Genomic DNA, 23,577 nt, shown 5'->3' with positions numbered 1-23,577 from the left:
ACACCTTTAAGGAAAAATGACACTTAATAAATCAGAATCAAGAGTCGGTTGCTGAACTTTTAACTGAGTTTCCCTCTTGGGTTGTTTTTTTTGTGTGTGTGTTGTTTCTGTTTCTTGCTGGTGGGGTTGGGTAGGGTAGGTTGGGTGGGTGGATTGTTCTCCTGTATAACAAAACTGTTTGAGCTCCTGTTGATCTTTGAAGTCTTAATGTTGATTGTTTTGCCGGTGTTGGTGGCAACTTGTTATTTCTGTTGAGTTCAATAAAGATGATTTAAAACTTAAATCAGAATCAAGAGACTTCCCTTATGACAGATTGAAAAGCATCTCCAATATTTAACCTCTTTGGTGGTTTGTTTGTTTTTTAAACGATTCATTCAAAAGAGGAAGTCAAGTACATATACATTGGTACAAATTATAATTTTTTACAGTAACATTGAAACTAAAACCCCCAGAAATACAACACAGCCAAAATAGCATGAGTCCAGGTGTTGGTTCTTCAACCCAGACTCGGCCAACAAGAAAGCACCCTACAACCAGTCAACCCCTACCTCCCTCTCCCATCCCACCAGCCCACTCTCTCAAGGATTAACATCAGGCAACAAAGGTACTGCTGGATTCTGCAGTCTATTTTTTACAGTGGGGGGACAGATTATCTAGATAAGGGGACCAAACTGACCAAAAGACTTTACTCCAGCTTTTAGAGAAATTAGACAACATAGATTCCCAAATCATTAAGAGGTGAAATTTATTTCTCCAATACCAGATAGTGGGTGGGGGAGTCCTGTAACCAATGATTTAGAATGCATTTCTTTCCCAGGACAGAACCTTTACTAAGAAGCAAATTATCCCCAGCATAATGTCCCCCCAAATAACCCCTGGCCAGAAAAATAATCCCCTTAAAGTGACATGGGAGGGCATAGCCAAGTAAGGATTGAAGATACAAATGTACTTCCCCCTTTGGTGTTTTAATGAGCTATCATAAAACGAGTCAACAGATACAAGTGTATATCTTTTTCTTTTAATGGCAAACTCATACAAATATATTCATCGGCCCAATAAGAAAATACTATTGAATTTTTCTCAGAAATCACAATTTAATTTGATTTGTAACTTCTAAAACATGTTCATACCATCCAAACATTCTCCCAGTCAACTTAATTCACAAAGCCACTCTCCATATAATCATTTGACATGTAACTGTCAAATGCATGAAGGATCCACAAAACATTTTGGATTCTTCTACCTTGTAAACACAAGCATAGGGTCAGTATTGCTTTGCTTTGACTTTTTATTGTAAAGCTTGTTGCTTATTTGTATTTTATTATATTTGACATCTGCCTAGAACTGTAGATAGAGCGGGTTATATATTTATAAATAATAGAAACATGATGGCAGATAAAGGCCAAATGGCCCATCCACTATCTCCTCCTCTCCCTAAGAGATCCCACATGCCTGCCCCATGCTTTCTTTAATTGAGACATTCTCTTTCCATATAGGGATTCTCCGTGTTTATGCCATGCATTTTTTAATTTCATCACTGTTTTTGTCTCCACCACAAACTCCCCCAGGAGGGCATCCACCATTCTTTCCGTGAAACAGTACTTCCTGATGTTAATCCTACATTGACTGCCCTGCATCCTCAGTTCTAGTTACCTTGTCTTAGATGCTCTGGGAACAAGCTATAGGCTGCTGAATTCAAATGACCTTCTGGGCTTTGAGAAGAGCAAAAAACCCCCAAAACAAACCTCAGCAGAGGTTCATCTTCAAACTACTCTCCTTATTTTAATCTCAACTGAGCTTTAGCTCTCATCTACACAGGCAGATAGACAGAGACAACAAAATTGATTTGTATGAGAAGCAGGTTCTTACAAGTGATGATGCTTCTCCAGCCGATTGTTGGAACACGTCCTTACTAGTGTAGGTTAGAAGGCGGTCTTTATCAGTCATTGTCAGGGCCGGATTTTCCTATAGGCTAACTAGGCTTCAGCCTAGGGCCTCAAGATCCGTGTCACATTTTTTATAAAGGTTAGTACCAATAACAACATGTTTCATTTAACATATTGATATATATCACAGAAATGATGTATTTTATTATCTCTCATGTAATTTACAAACTTAAAAATGGGAGGTGAAAGGGTCTCATAAGTGGAATAGCCTAGGGCCTCTTTTCATCTAAATCCGGCCCTGGTCATTGTCTACTATGTTTGTATATGTTTCTGAATTCTTGGGTAACCGCTGACTTCTCATAAGTTCTCTTGGATATAGCAGAGCTCTCTCCAGTTCTCAGAGATTGCTGACTGATAACTCTTGTCTGTTTATTTCAAGGTGTGGATGAAGACATGGATTCAGAGGAGTCACTTACACCTTCAGGTGAATTCTAGAGCCAGTCCATAACTTTATTTTGCCTCATATCTGTTGGTGACACATTTTCTCTCTCATTTCTACCTTAGATGAATTAGAACTCATACCTTTCTCTATCTGAATTGTTACTGTTTCAACTATTTATTTAGTTTTTATATTTATATACAGTGGTACCTTGGTTTACAAGCATAATTCGTTCCAGAAGCATGTTCATAATCCAAAGTACTCGTATATCAAAGCAACTTTCCCCATAGGCCATAATAGCAATATTGACAATTCGTTCCACAACCCAAAAGATGCCAAGGAACTGGGAGGAAGTGGTGAGGGGTGACCCAGGGGTGTGTATCTGTCGGGTGCCTGGTGCTGCAGCGCCGCCTCAAGGAAATGCCTCCTCTGTCCACTAGCTGCTGGAGAACCCCTGAGCCCACACAGCGCCGCTTCGGGGGGATGCCTCTTTCATCCGCCAGCCACTGGAGAACCCCTGAGCCCACACAGCGCCACTTCGGGGGGATGCCTCTTCCATCCGCTAGCCACTGGAGAACCCCTGAGCCCACACAGCGCCACTTCGGGGGGATGCCTCTTTCATCCGCCAGCCACTGGAGAACCCCTGAGCCCACACAGCGCCACTTCGGGGGGATGCCTCTTCTATCCGCTAGCCATTGGAGAACCCCTGAGCCCACACAGCGCCACTTTATGGGGATGCCTCTTCCATCTGCCAGCCGCTGGAGAACCCCTGAGCCCACACATCACCGCTTCAGGGGAATACCTCTTCCATCCACTGGCCAGCCTTCCACACCGGGTGCCTTCTGCACCATGTTGGAGAGCCTCTGAGCCCACGCAGCCGAGTGCCGTCCCACCTGCACGTTGCGTATGATCACACACGTCGATGATTGACGTTGTGTGTGATCATACGCAACGTGTAGGTGGGATAGCACTTGGCTGCATGGGCTCAGAGGCTCTCCAACATGGTGCGGAAGGCACCCAGCGTGGAAGGCTGGCCGGCAGACGGAAGAAGCATCCCCCCTGAAGCGGCGCTGCCTGCAGCTGTAAGTACTCGTTTATCGGGGCAGTGCTCGGTTTGCGAGACAAAAGTTTGCTGAGTGTTTTGCTCATCTTGCAAAACACACTCACAAATTGTGTTACTCGCAAACTGAGGTTCCACTGTATCACTTATAGCCTAAATGGGTTACATTTAGGTACTCAATCATTTTTCCCTATCTGTCTCGGTGGGCTCACACTCTATCTAATGTACTTGGGGCAATGGGGGATTATGTGACTTGCCCAGGGTCAGAAGGAGCAGCATGGGTTTGAACCCCCAACTTCATAGAAACATAGAACATGACGGCAGAAAAGGGCCACGGCCCATCTAGTCTGCCCACACTAATGGCCCACCCCCTAACTACCTCCATGAAGAGATCCCACATGCCAATCCCATCTCTTCTTAAAATCTGGCACGCTGCTGGCCTCAATTACCTGTTGTGGAAGATTATTCCAGCGATCAACCACCCTTTCGGTGAAGAAATATTTTCTATGTCGCCATGAAATTTCCCACCCCTTATTTTCAACGGATGCCCTCTTGTTGCCGTGGGTCCTTTAAGGAAAAAGAGATCGTTTTCCACCTCGATACGGCCTGTGACATATTTGAACATCTCAATCATGTCTCCCCTCTCTCTGCGTTCCTTGAGTGAGTACAGCTGCAACTTACCCAGTCGTTCCTCATCCTTGAGTCCTGAGACCATCCTGGTGGCCATTTGCTGAACCGACTCAACTCTCTGCACATCTTTTTAATAATGCGGCCTCCAGAATTGTACACAGTATTCCAGATGGGGTCTTACCATTGATCTGTACAACGGCATTATGACCTCGGGCTTACGTCTGATGAAACTTCTACGGATACAGCCCCTGATTTGTCTAGCCCTGGATGAAGCTTTCTCCATTTGATTGGCAGTCTTCATGTCTTCGCTAATGATCACCCCCAAGTCACGTTCTGCTACAGTCCTTGCTAGGATCTCACCATTTAGGGTGTAAGTCCTGCATGGATTTTAGCTGCCAAGGTGCATGACATTGCATTTTTTGGCATTGAAATTTAGTTGCCAAGTCTTTGACCAATGCTCCAGCAGGAGTAGGTCCTGCGTCATACTGTCGGGCATTGAGTTTTTGTCGGGCACTGTGCTTTCATCTGTTGTGCGGCTGCCTACCATGTTGCATAGTTTGGCGTCATCGGCGAATAATGTAATTTTACATCGAAGCCCCTCAGCCAAGTCTCTTACGAAGATGTTAAATAGGATCGGGCCCAAGACCGAGCCCTGCGGCACTCCGCTGATCACCTCTGTGGTATCAGAGAGGGTACCACTACCCTCTGAAGTCTACCTCTAAGCCAGTCCCTAACCCATGTGGTTAATGTTTCACCCAGTCCCATCGAACCCATCTTGCTCAATAACCTGCGGTGTGGGACGCTATCAAACGCTTTGCTGAAGTCCAAGTACACGACGTCCAAGGACTCCCCTATATCTAGCTTTCTTGTTACCCAGTCAAAGAAGCTGATCAGATTTGATTGGCAGGACCTTCCCTTCGTAAAACCATGTTGATGGGGATCTCGTAGATTCTCCTCGTTCAGGATCGTATCCAATTGGCGTTTGATTAGTGTTTCCATAAATTTACTCACTATCGATGTGAGACTCACCGGTCTATAATTCTCAGCCTCCGTCCTGCATCCCTTTTTGTGGAGTGGAATGACATTAGCCATTTTCCAATCCAACGGGACTCTTCCTGTACTTAGGGAAAGATTGAAGAGCGCGGATAACGGTTCTGCCAGGATGTCACTCAACGTGCTGAGGCTGTGGCTCTAACCACTGTGCCACACACACTCCCCAAAGTAGTAGTAGTATACAATGCACTACAAAAACATGTACAAGACAGTTTCTTCTCCATGGAGAGTAAGTCTAATCAAGATACAACAAGAAAGAGAGAACAGCTAAGAGGTTTTGGGTTAAAATCAACAAACGCATGATATGGAAAAACTAGACTCAGGAGGGTTTACAGGTGATATTCATTTAGAAAGGAACTTTAAAGGAGAAATTAGGTTCTTACCTTCTAATTTTCTTTTAGACCCTCCAGACCAGCACAGAACAGATGGGTTTACGTTCCTCTGCCAGCAGGTGTAGACTGAGACACGTTGACTTTTGGTAGTAGTACAAGTGGGCTGTGCAGTCCCATCTACAATCAGTCTGATGAATAGCCAAGTAAAAACTAAGAACCATGAACAAGAAACAGTATCCAACAGTGTTTCCAGGTCCCAGCCGGACCCTTGTCTTCTCCAGGTGAGTGGAGTTGGTATGAGTAGTACAAGAACCTTAAAAAATGTCTCCACAGTTTGCTAGCTAAACCAGATGAACCAAACACTGTTGCTATTATTATACTCCCCAAAAACCAAGACAAAAAGATACCACAGAAAAAACTACTCTTCATTAAAACACCGAATAAAACGACAGGGCAGGGTTTGTGCTGGTCTGGAGGAACTAAAAGAAAGAAAATTAGCAGGTAAGAACCTAATTTCTCCTTCTTTTTAGCGTCCCTCCAGACCAGAATGGATGGGACGTACCAAAGCAGTACCCACCAAGGGTGGGACCCCCCGAAGGGCCGCCACAAGAAAATGCTCACTGAACACTGCATCCTAATGCGCCTGAACATCCACATGGTAGTGGCGAACAAAGGAATGGAGCGAAGACCAAACTGCAGTTTTACAGATATCCACTGGAGGCACAAGAGAACTGAGCCCAAGAGGCCACCTGATTCCCAGTGGAATGAGCTTTGAGAAAATCCAGAACAGGTTTAGTTTGAAGAAGGTACACTGAAGCAATAGCTTCTTTGATCCAGCGCACAATCACAGTCTTGGAAGCACTGTCCCCCTTATGAGGACCCACTAAAAGAACAAAAAGACAATCTAACTGACGAAATTCCTTGGTCTGCTGAACATAAACGCGAAGGACTCTACAAACATCCAATTTGCAAAACTATCTCTGCTACAAAGAGCCTTCCCGACAACCCAAGACCAGAAGGGAAACAGACTGGTTGACATGAAAAGGTGAAACCACCTTTAGAAGAAAGGAGGGAACTGGCCGGAGCATGACCTGCTCCCTGGAAAACTTCAGGAATAGAAACGCGTCTCACGGAAGTAATGCCCACCAGGAATACCGCCTTAAGAGTAAGGTCCTTCAATGCGCAGGAGCGGAGAGGCTCAAAAGGACGAACAAGCACAGAAAGAACCAGATTGAGATCCCAGGTTGGAACCAAGGGACGAACTGGAGGCCGGAGCAATTTTGTCGCTCCCAAGAATTGAATCAAATCCAAAGAAGAGGCCAAACATCAACCAAGCAACAGGCCGCAAAAAGAAGACAAAGCCGCAATCTGCACCCTGAGGGAGGACCAGGTAAGGCCCCATTCTAGGCCATTCTGCAAAAACTCCAAGATATGAGGCAAAGACGCGCGAAGGGGGACCATGCCACAAGTGGAACAGCATTCCTCAAAGAGATGCCAAATGCTCACATAAGCCCGAGAGATGGAAAGTCTCCAAGAATCCAAGAGGATGGAGATCACCTTATCTGAATATCCTTTCTTACTTAGGCATTCCATTCAAGAGCCAAGCCGTAAGTAAAAAGGGACCCGGATCGAACATGGTAATGGAACCCTGAGTCAGAAGATCAGGTGAGAGGGGCAGAGGAAGAGGATCTGCCATGAGAAGACGAACCAGATCTGTATACCACAGGCGCCTGGGTTAAACCAGAGTCACTAGGATCATGTGGCCTGCAAGCCAGGCAATGCAATGATCTCTACCCACCAGTGGCCATGGAGGAAAGACATAACGCAGGCTGTCCGTCGGCCAAGCTTGCACCACAGCATCCAGCCCCTCAGCCTTGAACTCCCTGTGATGACTGAAGAACCTCGGTGCTTTGGTATTGACATTTATGGCCATGAGGTCCATGACTGAACAAACAACTTGAAGGCCTCCAGCCCAAGACACAACTCGCCGGGATCGAGCACATTGATGACTGAGGAAGTCCGCCAGGACATTGTCCACTCCCGCTATGTGGGAAGCCGAGATTCAAGAAGATGAGCCTCTGCCCATTCCATGAGAACAGTTGCCTCCTGCGCTACCAGATGACTCATGGTTACCCCCCTCCCCTCGACAATTGATGTGAGCCACCACTGTGGCATTGTCTGAGAGAACCCAAATCAACTTGCCCTCCAGCAATGACTGGAGGGCTACTAAAACCAACCAAATGGCTCTGGTCTCCAGAATATTGATCGACCAGGATGCCTCCACCAGCGAACAGCTGCCCTGAGTCAAGCAACTGAGATATTGAGCTCCCCAAGCGAGAAGACTGGCATCTGTAAAAAGCACTGACCACTGGGGCTGACCTAGACTCACTCCATGAACCAGATTGGAAGATTGTAGCCACAAGCGCAGGTTGCTTTGAACTAACCCCCGAAGAGGGACAGGAGAATCCAGATCCTGAATCTGCGGTGACCACTGCCAAAGAAGAGAATACTCTTCTTTGAAGAAGAGAAGGGGTGCATGTGAACTCAAGCCCTCTTGACTACTTCTAGGGATGCCGCCATCAACCCTAAGACCTGCATAAAATCCTGCACCTGAGGGCAACGACAATCCATCAGGGAGTGTATCTGCAACTGCAATTTCAACACCCAGGTATCGGGGAGAAAAACTCTCCCCAATATAGTGTCTAGAACTCCGAGATACTCCAAGTGCTGAGACGGAGTCAACCGGCTTTTGGACAGGTTGACCACCCAGCTTAGCGACTGTAGAAACTCCACAACCCGAGTCGGGACCTGGGAGCTCTCCTGAAAAGACTTAGCTTAAATCAACCAGTCGTCCAGATAGGGATGAACCAGAATGCCCTCCTTGTGCAAAGCCACCACCACCATAATCTTGGTGAAAGTCCACAGAGCCATGGCCAGGCCAAAAGGAAGCGCACAAAACTGATAGTGCTTTCCCAAAATCGCAAAGCTAAGGAATCACTGATGGAAGGTCCAAATTGGAACATACAGATAGGCCTCCATCAGGTCGAGAGAAGTCAAAAACTCCCAAGGTTGAACAGCAAAAATTATGGACTTCAGGGTCTCCATGCGAAAAGACGGGCCCCAGAGTGCCTTGTGGACACCTTTCAGATCCATAATGGGCTGAAAAGTCCCTTCTTTCTTGGGCACCACGAAATAAATGGAATACCTGCCTTTGCAAATCTCCTGAGGCACTGGGACTACTGCTCCGAGGTCCAGCAACCTTTGCAGTGTCTGATGAAATGCACGCTTTTTCCAAGGTGCCCGACAAGGAGAGAGGAAACGATCTGGTAAGGGCCGGTAAAACTTGAGAGCATAACCATCCCGAATCACCTATAGGACCCACTGATCCGTTGTGATCTCGGCCCACTCCAGCTAAAACTCCCGCAACCAGGCACCCACTGGAACCTGGGGTAGGACCTGCAGCGAGTCATTAGGCCGGATGAGCGGAGTCACCGGTGGAATCCTGACACCCCCCCAAGCAGGCTCCCCGAAAGGACTGCATGCGTTGAAAGAAGCGTCCTCTAGAAGGGAAAGGAGCTGAGCCGCAGCCAGGATGGTACCAATTAAATTCATGCAAATGCCTACGGGTGGTGCCACCCCGAGATGCCTGGCGAGGTCACTCCTCCGGAAGCCTAGGCAACTTAGAGTCACTCAAGGCCTGAACCAGCTTATCCAACTCCTCCCCAAAGAGGAAGGAGCCCCAAAAGAGGATATTTACTGAGTTTAGACTTAGATACCATATCTGCCAACCCACCCTGAAGCAACAGGAGATGGCTAGTGGCTACTCCAAGGGCCATAGAACATAAGAACATAAGAACTGCCATCTCCGGATCAGACCCATGGTCTATCAAGTCCGGCGATCCGCACACGCGGAGGCCCACTTGAAGATGCCCACAACAGATCACACATGGTATCAGAAAGATAAGAAGCGCCTAACATAATCTTAGCCACCTCCTAATCCACTAAGGACCAGTCAGCAGACTTCTGTTCAAGGACCTGCTCAGACAACCTAAACAAGCCCAGGTCACCAGACCACCACAAATCGCCATCTGGACAGCCAAGGCAGCCACATCAAATCTCTGTTTAAGGAGAAACTCCATCATACGGTCCTGAGGGTCAATAAGGGCTAAACCTCCCTCAACTGGCACAGTATTGCCTATATATGATAGATACCACAGCATTAACCACAGGAGACTTAAAGGTATCCCTACAGGAATGGGATAAAGTGAAAAGGTGCGCCCGGAGTCTACCACTGTGTGTGCACCACATCCCGAATATCCTGATGCATAGGAAAGGAACAGGAGGCCGACAGGATCCCCTGAAGCAGAGGGTACACAACTTGAGGAGGTCCTTAGCTTACTCCTCAAAACGCAAAACCAAGGACACCTGAAGAATAAGCTTCTGCAGCTCTTCCGGTGAAATATGCGCACGACCAAAGCATCCTTGTCAACTGGCGTCTATGAAACCCCGCCATTGAAATCATCTATCCCCCCCTAGAGGATTTTGGGGGTCTACCCCAAGATCCAAGTCCTCATCCGACAAAACCAGGTCAGCCAGGAAAAAATCCTCATCCCAAGAAACTCTAATTCACTTGGACCAAAGCAGGGGAGAGGGGGGGCGACTAGATGGGGTAGACGATGAAGGCACAACCTCCCCTGAAGAACCAGGAACTCCCAGGGAAGGACTCCCATCTGCCTGCAAATAAGCCTTGTATATTGCTAAAATAAAATCATGGGCAAAACACCCCAGCAGCAAAAAAGTACACCCTGCAGGGGCAGAAAAAATACTTAGGACTGTCTTTCCAACACAGGAGGAAGGTCACCTGAGGCCACAGGCAAAATGGTTTCTCCACTGCCCACAACTGACTAGCAGTGCATGCACAAAGAGGAACTCTGCATGCCAGCACCCGAAGCTGACGAGGATTCTTCCTTGAAGCGGCTGGAGCACTTCATGCACACGCATCCGCCATTCGGCACGCACACAAAGCACACTTTTCTGCTTTTTAAAAGTGCTCATAGCGTATGTAACGGAGACCGAAGCACAAAAACCACCGGTTAAAAAAAAGAAAGCAATGACATCTTCCTTTAGACTGGCTGCTTCAGTCCTTTTTTGTTTCCACAGCAAAAAGCTGTAAAGGACAAGAGAGCAGACCCCACAGGCTCTCAAAACTGTAGTCTGTGCTTGAAGTGTGGCAAGGCGTACAGCTGAGGCTCCTCTAAGAAAAATAAATTTGAGGAGGAGGGTTGAGAATGGGGGGGACGACAGACTTGACCCTTCGAGTGTGGCACCCTTGAGGTCAGACAGACCCCCAAAAAGGGTCCCCCATGCTTTGTTGGGACAATAAAAAGGCCACTAATCAGATTCAACAGGTCCTAACTATCAAAAGGAAAGACTGCACAGGCTTACCACCTCCACTTGCTAGAGACTGAGAAGAGACTGATTGTAGATGGGACTGCACAGCCCACTTGTACTACTGCCAAAAGTCAATGTGTTCTCAGTCTCCACCTGCTGGCAGAGGAGTGTAAACCCATCCGTTCTGTGCCGGTCTGGAGGGAAGATAAAGAATGAACATTTGGAAAGAGTTCTCATGAATAAATGAGTAACTGGAAAAACACCCTTTCAAAATGGTTGTCCTCTCTCTATGCACAATCACAAGAGTTGGTGCTTCTCCCTGTAGCTAAAAAGAGCAGAGCCAGAGAGGGATCACTGCAGGCCAACCAAAGTACTCGCTCACATTTCATTTTCAAATCCCAGTACATTCTTTACCTTGCATACTGCCAGAGGTGGCCCAGGGGTATCTGATGCCTTAGGTGAACCTCCAGCCATGCAAGCCCTGAATTTATTAATTTTTTAAAATCAATTTTGAGGATTAGTATGATAATTTATACAAAAAGCTCTGTTCCATGTTTTATGAATAAAAGATTACTTGCATTTGAGAATCCCTTTACCATACTGTAACTGCAAAGGAAGGATCAACTGCTGCCACCCAGGCATTAAATTTGAAACAGATCAGAGAGGAGAATGCTCTCCCAGAGGAAGTAATTGCAGAATACACCATTCTAGGATTTAAGGGTAAACTAGATGCACATCTAACCCCTAAGAAGCGCAGGGTGGTAGTCATCGGGGATTCGCTACTAAGGGGCACCGAGGGACCAATTTGTAGACCACACCTGCAATCAAGAGAGGTCTGATGTTTGCCAGGGGCCAGGATCCGGGATGTAACTACTTGCCTGGACAGACTCATCAAGCCCAGAGACCACTTCCCCATGATTCTCATCCACGTCGGAACCAATGACACCGCCAGGAGCACCGCGGAGAGCATACCCGATGACTTCAGAGCCCTGGGTGAGAAGCTGAGGAGGATGGATGCGCAGGTGGTCTTCTCCTCGATCCTCCCAGTGAGGGGCAAGGGCAGGGCCAGGGAGGATCGCATCCGGAGGGCGAACGACTGGCTGCGAGGATGGTGCAAGGAGATGAACTTTGGGTTCCTGCACCATGGAGAGGCACTGCAAGGATTACAGGGACCAGACGGGTTACACCTGACCAGAAGAGGGAAGAACGTCCTGGGACACCGCTTAGCCCGCCTACTTCACAAGGCTTTAAACTAGGTAAGTTGGGGGAGGGTACTGGCACAAACAACCTACTTGACGAGCTAAGCTACCAATTTCTTCTTGAGACTGAAGTAAGGGAGACTAAAGAAAGTAAACACTATAATTCAGGGTCACATTATAATTCTGGATCACATTGTTATGCTGGGGCTAAGGGGAGTATACATTGTAAATCTGGGTCTAAGGGGAGTTCAAATTGTAATTCTGGATCTAGGAGGGGTGCACACTGTGATTCTGGGACTAGGAGAAGTACACATTGTAATTCTGGGTCCAGCGACAGAATACACACTGCAAACTATATTATAGGAAGTCAAGTTGCTCAAGAGGGAATACCCCCACAGAGTACACACAATTCTGAGTCTGGGTTAGCCATAAACTGTAGTTCTGGGTATGGGGAGTCCAGGAAAGGTGCACATTGCAGCTCTGGGTCTAGGAAGAATACGAGACATGCAAATAATGCTAAAGGTGGCCTAGTTGCTATAGCAGGAATGTCCCCACTGAGACATAACAAACATACAACATGGAGGGCTATGTACGTCAACGCCCACAGTCTGGGAAACAAGATCCTGGAACTGGAAACAGAAATGATAAATGCCGACTTGGATGTGGTGGCGATATCTGAGACCTGGCTCACAGACTCCCACGGGTGGGACATGGTCATACCGGGTTACAACTTGCTTCGCCGGGACAGGGAGGGCAAAATGGGAGGAGGTGTAGCATTATATACTAAAGATGACATTAAAGTCACCAGAATCACAGATGTACGGTACACTGGAGAATCCCTTTGGGTAAATTTGGCCAGAGGGAAGGACAAATGCTTGTATCTTGGCGTAGTATACAGACCCCCAAGACAACAGGATGACCAAGATATGGAATTAATCGGAGATATAGAGAATATCACCTTGCGTGGGGACACAGTATTGTTAGGTGACTTCAACATGCCTGATGTGGATTGGGTCACGCTTTCCTCTGCTTCATGCAGCAGCAGGAGGCTATTAAATTCCTTGAAGGGAGCAAGACTAAGGCAACTGGTGTTGGAACCAACAAGGGATCAGGCAATCCTAGACCTGATACTTACCAATGGAGAAAGTGTCACAGAGGTCTCGGTGGGCGACACATTGGCCTCCAGCGACCACAACATGGTATGGTTCAATCTCAGAAAAGGTTTCACTAAATCTACCACACTGACCAAGGTCCTTAAATTCAAGGACACAAACTTCAAAGAAATGGGAGACTTCGTTCACCAGGTGCTACAAAGCCAAACAGAAACCGATAACGTGGAAGAAATGTGGTCAACTATAAAAGCCACCATACAGGAAGCAACAAACCGCTATGTTAAATCGGTAAGTAAACGGAGTAGGAACAATAAGCCACAATGGTTCTCTACGGAGATCTCGGACCTCATCAAGGAGAAGAAAAAAGCATTCATCTCTTACAAACAATCAGGGAAACAGGACTCCAGGGAAATCTATCTGACCAAGTCAAAAACAGTCAAAACAGCAGTTAGGGAGGCCAAATTCCGCATGGAGGAGTCTTTAGCAAGGAACATAAAGAGAGGAGATAAATCTTTTTTCAGGTATATCAGTGACAGGAACAAGAACTCAGGTGGGATAGTACGCCTCAGGAAACCAGGGGGAGACTATGCAGAAACGGACTCGGAGAAAGCCCAACTGTTAAATGAATACTTCTGCTCAGTCTTCACCCGCGAGGCGCCGGGACTTGGTCCTCAGCTGCAGACAAGGGTTGACTCAGCTGATCCATTTAGTAATTTCGAGTTTACGCCCAGCAGTGTCTACTGCGAGCTGTCAAATCTCAAGGTTAACAAGGCAATGGGGCCTGATGACCTACACCCCAGGGTGCTCAGGGAGTTGTGTGATGTCTTGGCGGAACCGCTATCTGCACTCTTCAATCTCTCCCTTAGTACAGGTGACGTCCCGTTGGACTGGAAAATGGCTAACGTCATTCCACTTCATAAGAAAGGCTCCAAGATGGAAACAGCAAACTACAGACCGGTGAGTCTCACATCAATAGTGAGCAAACTAATGGAAACTCTAATCAAATGCCAATTGGATACGATCATGAACGAGGAGAATCTACGTGATCCCTGTCAACATGGATTTACTAAGGGGAGATCCTGCCAATCCAACCTGATCGGCTTCTTTGACTGGGTGACGAGAAAGCTGGATGTTGGGGAGTCCCTGGACATCGTATACCTGGACTTCAGCAAAGCATTCGATAGCGTACCACACCGCAGGTTGCTGAGTAAAATGAGTTCTATAGGATTGGGTGACACGCTGACGAAATGGATTGGGAACTGGCTTGAGGGTAGGCTTCAGAGGGTAATGGTGAATGGCACCCCCTCCGAAACGACGGAGGTGATCAGTGGAGTGCCACAGGGCTCCGTCCTGGGCCCGATCCTGTTCAACATCTACATAAGAGACTTGGCAGAAGGTCTCCGAGGTAAAATAACATTATTCGCTGATGACGCCAAACTAAGCAATGTAGTGGCCAAGAGTACAACAGACAAAAACTCAATGCCCGACAACATGATGCACGACCTACTACTACTGGAGCGCTGGTCTAGGTCCTGGCAACTCAGCTTCAATGCCAAAAAATGCAAAGTCATGCACCTGGGCAGCCATAATCCATGCAAGACTTACACCCTAAATGGCGAGATCCTAACAAGAACTGAAGCAGAGCGTGACCTAGGGGTGATCGTCAGTGAGGACATGAAGGCTGCCAATCAAGTGGAGCAAGCTTCCTCCAAAGCAAGGCAAATCATAGGTTGCATACGCAGGAGTTTCGTCAGCCGTAAGCCTGAAGTCATTATGCCATTGTATAGATCCATGGTGAGACCACACCTGGAGTACTGTGTGCAATTTTGGAGGCCGCATTACCGAAAAGATGTGCTGAGACTAGAGTCGGTGCAGAGAATGGCAACCCGGATGATCGCTGGTCTCAAGGATCTCCCTTACGAGGAAAGGCTGGATAAGTTACAGCTCTACTCACTCGAGGAACGCAGAGAGAGGGGAGACATGATCGAGACGTTCAAGTATCTCACGGGTCGCATCGAAGTGGAAGAAGATATCTTCCTTCTCATGGGTCCCACGGCAACCAGGGGGCACCCGTGGAAAATCAGGGGAGGGAAACTGCACAGTGACACCAGGAAATTCTTTTTCACTGAGAGAGTGGTTGACCGCTGGAATAATCTTCCACTTCAGGTCACTGAGGCCAGCAGCGTGCCTGATTTTAAGGCCAAATGGGATAGATACGTGGGATCTATTCACTGAGTTAGGTGGGGAAGGGTCATTGCGGTGGGCAGACTGGATGGGCCGTGGCCCTTATCTGCCGTCTATTTCTATGTTTCTATGTTTCATCTCCTTAAGAGTGGCATAGAGTGATACGGTTAAGGGTAAATTAGATGCACATCTCCCTTGAGAAGCATACAGTGATATGGGGACTAAAACTATGCCAGGGTACACCTGGCTGGGCCTCCGTGTGTGCGGATCACCGGACTTGATGGACCCAGGGTCTGATCCGGACATGGCAATTCTTATGTTTTTATAAAAGTACAGTAACATGTGCTCAGAGGAGAACAACCCTGGTACATCATCTGGATGAGTGGCATTATAAAAACAGGAAGAGGCATCATCTAAAACTAGAAGGGATAAGTAAAAATGGATGAATAAATAAATGCATTAGAATAGACTAGAAATAAAAAACATGTGCTTTAATCATTTTTAATACAAAAAAAATCCAGATTGGCCAAGTTTTGGCTAATGGTTGCATTGGGTATAGACGATCGTACAATATGACATATCTTTATAAAAGTTATAGCATTTTATACATCCAATAATATATTTAAAAAACAATACATAAAGAGATTAATGTAATGTAATTTATTTCTTATATACCGCTAAACTCCGTTAGGATTCTAAGCAGTTTACAGAAAATAGATTATGTCGTTACCTTGAAATATATCTTTTACAGTAGATAGGTGTGTCATTCTGGACAAGTGGGTTGTATTCCAATGGCCGCGAGCCATATATGTAGAAGGAATCCACAACAGATTTTTTTCTGATTCTCCTACTTCACCGGGAGCTCTGCTGCCACCTGCAGTTCGTACCCAAGCAAACAAGAGCTCCATCGAAATAATGTGAAGGAAGGAAACATGGGAAAATTCCCAAAACCAATTAACCATTCTGCTCAAGCATAATAAACGTTTGAACACTCAATGAACAAGCAATGTCCAACAGAAGCAGCAAAGAAGCTGAGGTGGTCCCTCTGTATATACCATAAACCTCAGGACCCAAGGCTGACTGGCATCCAAGATACAAACTTGGAGAGGCATAATCAGAATGAGACAGTGGGCAGGCACAGGAAGGAAAGGGCGAGAGTCTAAAAAGACACACTTATCTACTGGAAAAGATATCATCTAGCTAAGGACAGAATCTCTTTTTCCAGTGCAATAAGTGTGTCATTCTAGACAAGTGGGATGTATAAAAGCAGTCTCAGAAATCTAAGGCGGACTGATTGCCACCAGTCCTTAACACTGAAGACCCAAAGGCAGAATCCTTTCTTGCCGCAACATCCACCCTGTGAAACTTCGCAAATATGTGTACAGTGGACCAATTTGCAGCTCTACAAATCTCCATTGGAGAGACTGCCCTAGCCTCTGCCCATGATGAAGCAGAAAAAGGAGACTGTTTCCCACAGACAATGTAGGCTGACAAAATGGCCTTACGAATCCATCTGGAAATCGTGGCCTTGGAAGCAGGTTCACCTCGCTAAGTCACATGAGTCAGCTGAAACAGATGGTCAGAGAGTCTAAACTCGTTGGTAAACTCCAGAGAATGAAGAAGCACTCTTCTCATGTCCAACTTTTTCAAATACGGTTCTATTTGTTAGGACTGGTGGACTGGAAAACAGGGAAGCGGACCTCTCGAACATGAAACACTGAAACCACCTTCGGCAGAGAAGGAACAGTAAGCAGAGAAACATCAGTCTCTAAGATTCTAAGGAAAGGCTATCTAAAAGAAAGAGCCTGAAGCTCTGAAACTCATCTTGCTGAGGTCACAGCTACCAGATGCCTTAAGCATCAACTCCAAGATGGACGCTTCTTCCAGTCACTTGAACGGAGCTCTAGTGAGACCTCGCAAAGCAATGTTAAAAGCCCATAAGGGGAACAGTGGCTTGATCGGTGGTCTGAGGTGAAGAGCACCTTTTTGAAATTTGTTGATGTCAGGATGAGCCGCCAGCATAGGCCTGCGGTACTGAGCTCTGAAATAAGAGAGTCCTGCCATTGGGACCCAAAGGGAAGCCCTGGTGAGGTCCTTAACAAGGCCTATTTGGAGAAAAGCTAAAACCACTGAAACTGGACCTGAAAAAGGCTCCACATGAAACATAGAAATAGACGGCAGATAAGGGCCACGGCCCATCCAATCTGCCCACCCTAATGACCCTCCCCTACCTTTGCCTTGTGAATAGATCCCATGTTTCAGTCCCATTTGGCCTTAAAATCAGGCACACTGCTGGCCTCAATCACCTCCAGTGGAAGACTATTCCAGCGATCAACCACCCTTTCAGTGAAAAAGAATTTCCTGGTGTCACCTCGTAGTTTCCCGCCCCTGATTTTCCACGGATGCCCTCTTGTTGCCGCAGGTCCCTTGAAAAAGAAGATATATTCCTCCGCCTCGATGCAGCCCGTGAGATACTTGAACGTCTCGATCATGTCCCCCCCTCTCTCTGCGCTCCTCGAGCGAGTATAGCTGTAATTTGTCTAACCGTTCTTTGTACGGGAGATCCTTGAGTCCCGAAACCATCCGGGTGGCCATTCTCTGAACCGACTCCAGGCTCAGCACATCCTTGCGATAATGCGGCCTCCAAAATTGCACACAGTATTCCAGGTGGGGCCTCAGCATGGATCTATACAATGGCATAATGACTTCTGGCTTACGGCTGACGAAACCCCTGCGTATGCAACCTATGATCTGTCTTGCCTTGGATGAAGCCTGCTCCACCTGACTGGCAGCCTTCATGTCCTCACTGATGATCACCCCCAAGTCTTGTTCTGCTACCGTTCTAGTTAGGATCTCACCATTAAGGGTATAAGTCTTGCATGGATTTTGGCTGCCTAGGTGCATAACTTTGCATTTTTTGGCATTGAAGCTGAGTTGCCAGGTCCTAGACCAGCGCTCTAGTAGGAGTAGGTCGTGCATCATGTTGTCGGGCATTGAAACTTCGTCCGTTGTGCATTTGCCCACTACATTACTTAGTTTGGCGTCATCGGCGAATAATGTTATTTTACCGCGAAGCCCTTCTGCCAAGTCTCTTATAAAGATGTTGAATAGGATCGGGCCCAAGACCGAGCCCTGTGGCACTCCACTGATCACTTCCGTCATTTCGGAGGGGGTGCCGTTCACCACTACCCTTTGAAGCCTACCTCCAAGCCAGTTCCCAACCCATTTTGTCAATGTGTCACCTAATCCTATAGAACTCATCTTGCTCAGCAACCTGCGCTGTGGTACGCTATTGAATGCTTTGCTAAAATCCAGGTACACGATGTCCAGGAACTCCCCAACATCCAGCTTCCCCGTTACCCAGTCAAAGAAGCTGATCAGGTTGGATTGGCATGATCTCCCCTTAGTAAATCCATGTTGACGGGGATCCCATAGATTCTCTTCATCCAGGATCTTATCCAATTGGTGTTTGATTAGAGTTTCCATTAGTTTTCTCACTATCGATGTTAGACTCACTGGTCTGTAGTTTGCTCTCTCCATCTTTGAGCCTTTTTTGTGGAGTGGAATGATGTTAGCCGTCCTCCAGTCCAACGGGACGCTGCCTGTACTAAGGGAGAGGTTGAAGAGCGCTGACAGTGGCTCTGCCAAGACCTTACTCAACTCCCTAAGCACCCTGGGGTGTAGGTTGTCAGGCCCCATTGCCTTGTTAACCTTGAGCTTCGACAGCTTAACCGTAGATACTGCTGTGCGTAAACTCGAAGTTACTAAACGGGTCAACTGAGTCAGCCCTTGTCTGTAGCTGAGGGCCAAGCCCCGGCGCTTCTCGGGTGAAGACTGAGCAGAAGTATTCATTTAATAGTTGGGCTTTTTCGGAATTCTTTTCCACATAGTCTCCGTCTGGTTTCCTAAGACGTACAATCCTGCCTGAGTTTTTACTTCTGGCACTGATATACCTGAACAAGGATTTATCTCTCTTCTGGATGTTTTTTGCCAGAGACTCCTCCATGTGGAATTTAGCATCCCTGACTGCTGTTTTGACGGCTTTTGACTTGGTCAGGTAGTCTGCTCTGGAGTCCTGTTTCCCCGATGGTTTGTAAGAGATGAATGCTTTTTTCTTCTCCTTGATGAGGTCTGAGATCTCCGCAGTGAACCACTGCGGCTTATTGTTTCTTCGCCGTTTACTTACTAATTTAACATAGCAGTTTGTCGCTTCCTGTATGGTGGCTTTCAAAGATGACCACATTTCTTCCACGCTCTCGGTTTCTGCTTGGCTTTGTAGCGCCTGGTGAACAAAGGAACCCATGTCTTGGAAGTTTGTGTCCCTGAATTTGAGGACCTTGGTCAGCGTGGTAGATTTAGTGAAACCTTTCCTAAGATTAAACCAAACCATGTTGTGGTCACTGGAGGCCAATGTGTCACCCACCAAGACCTCTGTGACACTTTCTCCATTGGTAAGTAATAGGTCAAGTATTGCCTGATCCCTTGTTGGCTCCAACACCAGATGCCTGAGACCAACTCCCTTCATAAAGTTTAATAGCCTCCTGCTGCTGCCGGAAGCAGAGGTAAGTGTATCCCAAGCCACATCAGGCATGTTGAAGTCACCTAACAATACTGTGTCCCCACGCAAGGTGATATTTTCTATATCTCCGATTAGTTCCATATCCAGGTCATCCTGTTGTCTTAGGGGTCTGTAAATTACGCCAAGATACAAGCATTTGTCCTTCCCTCTGGCCAAATTAACCCAAAGGGATTCCCCAGTGTACTGGACATCTGAGATTCTTGTGACCTTAATGTCATCTTTAGTATATAATGCTACACCTCCTCCCATTCTGCCCTCCCTGTCCCGGTGAAGCAAGTTGTAACCCGGTATGACCATGTCCCACCCGTGGGAGTCTGTGAGCCAGGTCTCAGATATCGCTACCACATCCAGGTCGGGATTCCTTATTTCTGTTTCCAATTCCAGGATCTTGTTTCCCAAACTGTGTGCGTTGACGTACATAACCCTCAATGTTGTATTTTTGTTACTTCTCAGTGGGGATATTCCTGCTTGAGCTGCTTGAACACCTTTAGCATTATTTGCGTTATTTGTGCTCCCCCTAGACCCAGAACTACAATGTGTACTCCCCATAGACCCAGAATTACAATGTGGCCCATACTTATGATGTGATCCTACCCCCGACTCGAAAGTGTGTGTACTCGCCCCTGACCCAGAATTTTGGTGACTACTTACCTCATCCTCAAAAATGTATTGGCAGTTTAGTTCGCCAGGTATGTTGTTTGTGCCTGTACCCTCCCCCGACTTACCTAGTTTAAAGCCCTGTGAAGTAGGCGGGCTAGACGGTGTCCAAGTACATTTTTCCCTTTTCTGGTCAGGTGTAGCCCGTCATGTCCCTGTAGTCCTTGCAAAGCTTCTTCATGGTGCAGGAACTCGAAGTTCATCTCCTTGCACCATCCTCGCAGCCAGTCGTTCACCCTCTGTATTCGATCCTCTCTGGCTCTGCCCTTACCCCTCACTGGGAGAATCGAGGAGAAGACCACCTGCGCATCCATCCTCCTCAGCTTCTCCCCCAGGGCCCTGAAGTCTTCAGGTATGCTGTCCGGGGTGCTCCTGGCAGTGTCATTGGTTCTGACATGGATTAGAATCATGGTGAAGTGGTCTCGGGGCTTGATGAGTCTGTCAAGGCAAGTGGTTACATCCCGGATCCTGGCCCCTGGCAAACAGCAGACCTCTCTTGATTGTAGGTCTGATCTGCAAATTGGTCCCTTGGTGCCCCTCAGCAGCGAATCCCCGATGACCACCACTCTGCGCTTCTTAGGGGTGGGCCGTACTGTGATTCCGGAGTTGGAACCGTCTGCTGGACAACTTCTTGTACCTTGTTCTCAGGACCTTCCTGTAATAGCTGATATCTGTTCCTCAGGGCGATTTGTGGTGTCGATGTAGAGCTGCCCTGTATGTGAGAAAAAGAGACAGTTAGGTCCTCTGCGTTTTCCTGTTTAGGAAGTCACCAGCTGCCAGGAGTCAGCGTCTCCAGCCACTTCCTACATTCGGCAGTTTGTCTCAAGTTAGCAGGTTTGGATGCTTTGGGTGTTCCCAGGATGGTCTTGTCAGGTTCCTGTTCAGCGATCTGAGACAGCTCCTGGATGACTCCATCGATGAAGGTCTCGTCGCCTTGGATGCTCCTTAAATGCTGAACCTCCTCTCTCAGGCTCAGCTCCAGCAAAAGGCTTTCGTCCGGCTGGTCCATTACTTCTGTCTGCGTTGAGACTGTAGACATCTTTGAGGGGATGGCCTCGGTCTGTACAGAGACCTCTGCTCCTGGGTGCACCAATGCTGGAAAGTTTTCCATGCTTTAGCATAGACAGTTACTGTAGTTGACTTCTTAGACTTGAGAAGAGTAAGAATGACTACTTCTAAATATGTTTTGCACTCTAACACTTCGCATTCAAGAGCCATGCCATAAGAGATTTTTTCTCTCATTCACAATAAATTTGTGACATTAGGATGGAAAAAAATCTGCAACAAATTCTGTAAAAAATTAAAAACTTTCTTCTTTGAAAGCATTCACACTGTAGACAACTAACTCAAAATATTTAATATCACTAAATTCTGCCCTCTACTCAAGTGATATACCAGTACAATTAAAGAAACTCCATTCTCTCATCTCTATTACTCTATTTGTAATTCTGTTCTCCTCATCCGCTATAAGACCCTTAGCGCGCATGCGCAGTTGAAACTCCATGCTTCGTGATCTGTGTCTCCATGCTGCCGCATGCCCAGTAGGAGCCTGCGGCAGTTTCTCCATTGGTCTCCATCCTCGGCAATGGCTTCTCCCCTCCCACACTCCAGCCAGCCTGCGCCTCTACAAACAGCAAATGTCCAGGCCTCTAGGGGTCAAGGCACTGCTGCCAGGCATACACACAGGAAGGAGCCGGAGGTAAAAGGGAGGAGAGCTGCAATCGGACATCTTGCCTGAGAGAGACAGATAGAAAAACAGAAAGCGGGCAGGGAGAGAGACAGAAAGAGGGCCAAGGAGAGAGACAGAAAGAAAGACAGACACACAGAAAGATAGGAGGGCAGGGAGAGAGACAGAAAGATAGACAGAAAGGGGGCCAAGGAGAGAGACAGAGACAGAAAGAAAGAAAGACACAGAAAGACAGGAGGGCATGGAGACAGAAAGAAAGACAGACAGCTGGCTGGGAGAGAGACAAAAAGAAAGAAAAAGACAGACAGTGGGCAGGGAGAGAGACAAAGACAGACAGACACACACACAGAAAGACAGGGGGGCATGGAGAGACAAAGAAAGACAGAAAGGGGACCAAGGAGAGAGACAGACAGAAAGAAAGACAGACACACAGAAAGACAGGGGGCTAGGGAGACAGAAATAAATAAATACAGACAGACAGGAGGCCAGGGAGAGACAGGGGGGAGGGAGAGAGAAAGAAAGACAGAAAGAAATGCTTCAGCACCCCACTGTGCTAAAAGTCTACACATCTATTCTAGTACCCGTTAATGTAATGGGCTTAGACGCTAGTACTACTATAATGTAGTATAGTATATTCACTGTGTAATTTGAAATATTGAAAGTTGCCTTGAATCTGTTTAGGCACAGTGCGAGACTCAGAAATACCAGATTAGATAAAACCCATATAGAAACTTACATATAGTGAAACACAGTAATTAGGGATTCCTCCTCCTTTACTAGCCCTAATCTCAGTTTATAACATATACCATAATAGTGCTGTCCTTTGCGTAGCACGAAGACAATGAAGCACAACCTATACACATACTCCCACACCTAGACATACATTCACCCACATACAAATATAGTGGGATTGGAAATGATGTATATGAGCCATACTCTGCCTGTTTTTCCCACTTGTTGACTTTTGGACAAACCCTTTGTTTTCTCAACAGTCCGGAAGTGAAACATCTGTGGCGTGCATGAGAAGACAGCACAAGCTTCAACTTTCACATAGAATTAGTCTTCAAGATCCTGTCCTTCCTTAACTCGTAGCATGTTACAGATTATCTCTTCTTTGGCGTGTGCGTGTTCTTATCTATTTGAGATGACACCATTCACCTCCATCTGCAGCAAGCTCCATGAGGCCACAAATTCCGGCTAAATAATTATGAACACAGTTCCAGTTTAATTTTCTTTTGGGTCTCCTGCTAGTTCATATTTCTAACTATTTTGCTCTGCTATAAATGATGTTCACTATTCTCACATTTCTTCTCCAGGAACATGTCAAGAATGCACCTGGCCCTGGGGGGTGGGGGTGGGAAGACATCC

This window comes from Geotrypetes seraphini, chromosome 2 (assembly GCF_902459505.1).
Source record: "Geotrypetes seraphini chromosome 2, aGeoSer1.1, whole genome shotgun sequence".
Lineage (NCBI taxonomy): Eukaryota > Metazoa > Chordata > Amphibia > Gymnophiona > Dermophiidae > Geotrypetes > Geotrypetes seraphini.
Note: the sequence above shows the minus strand (reverse complement) of the source record.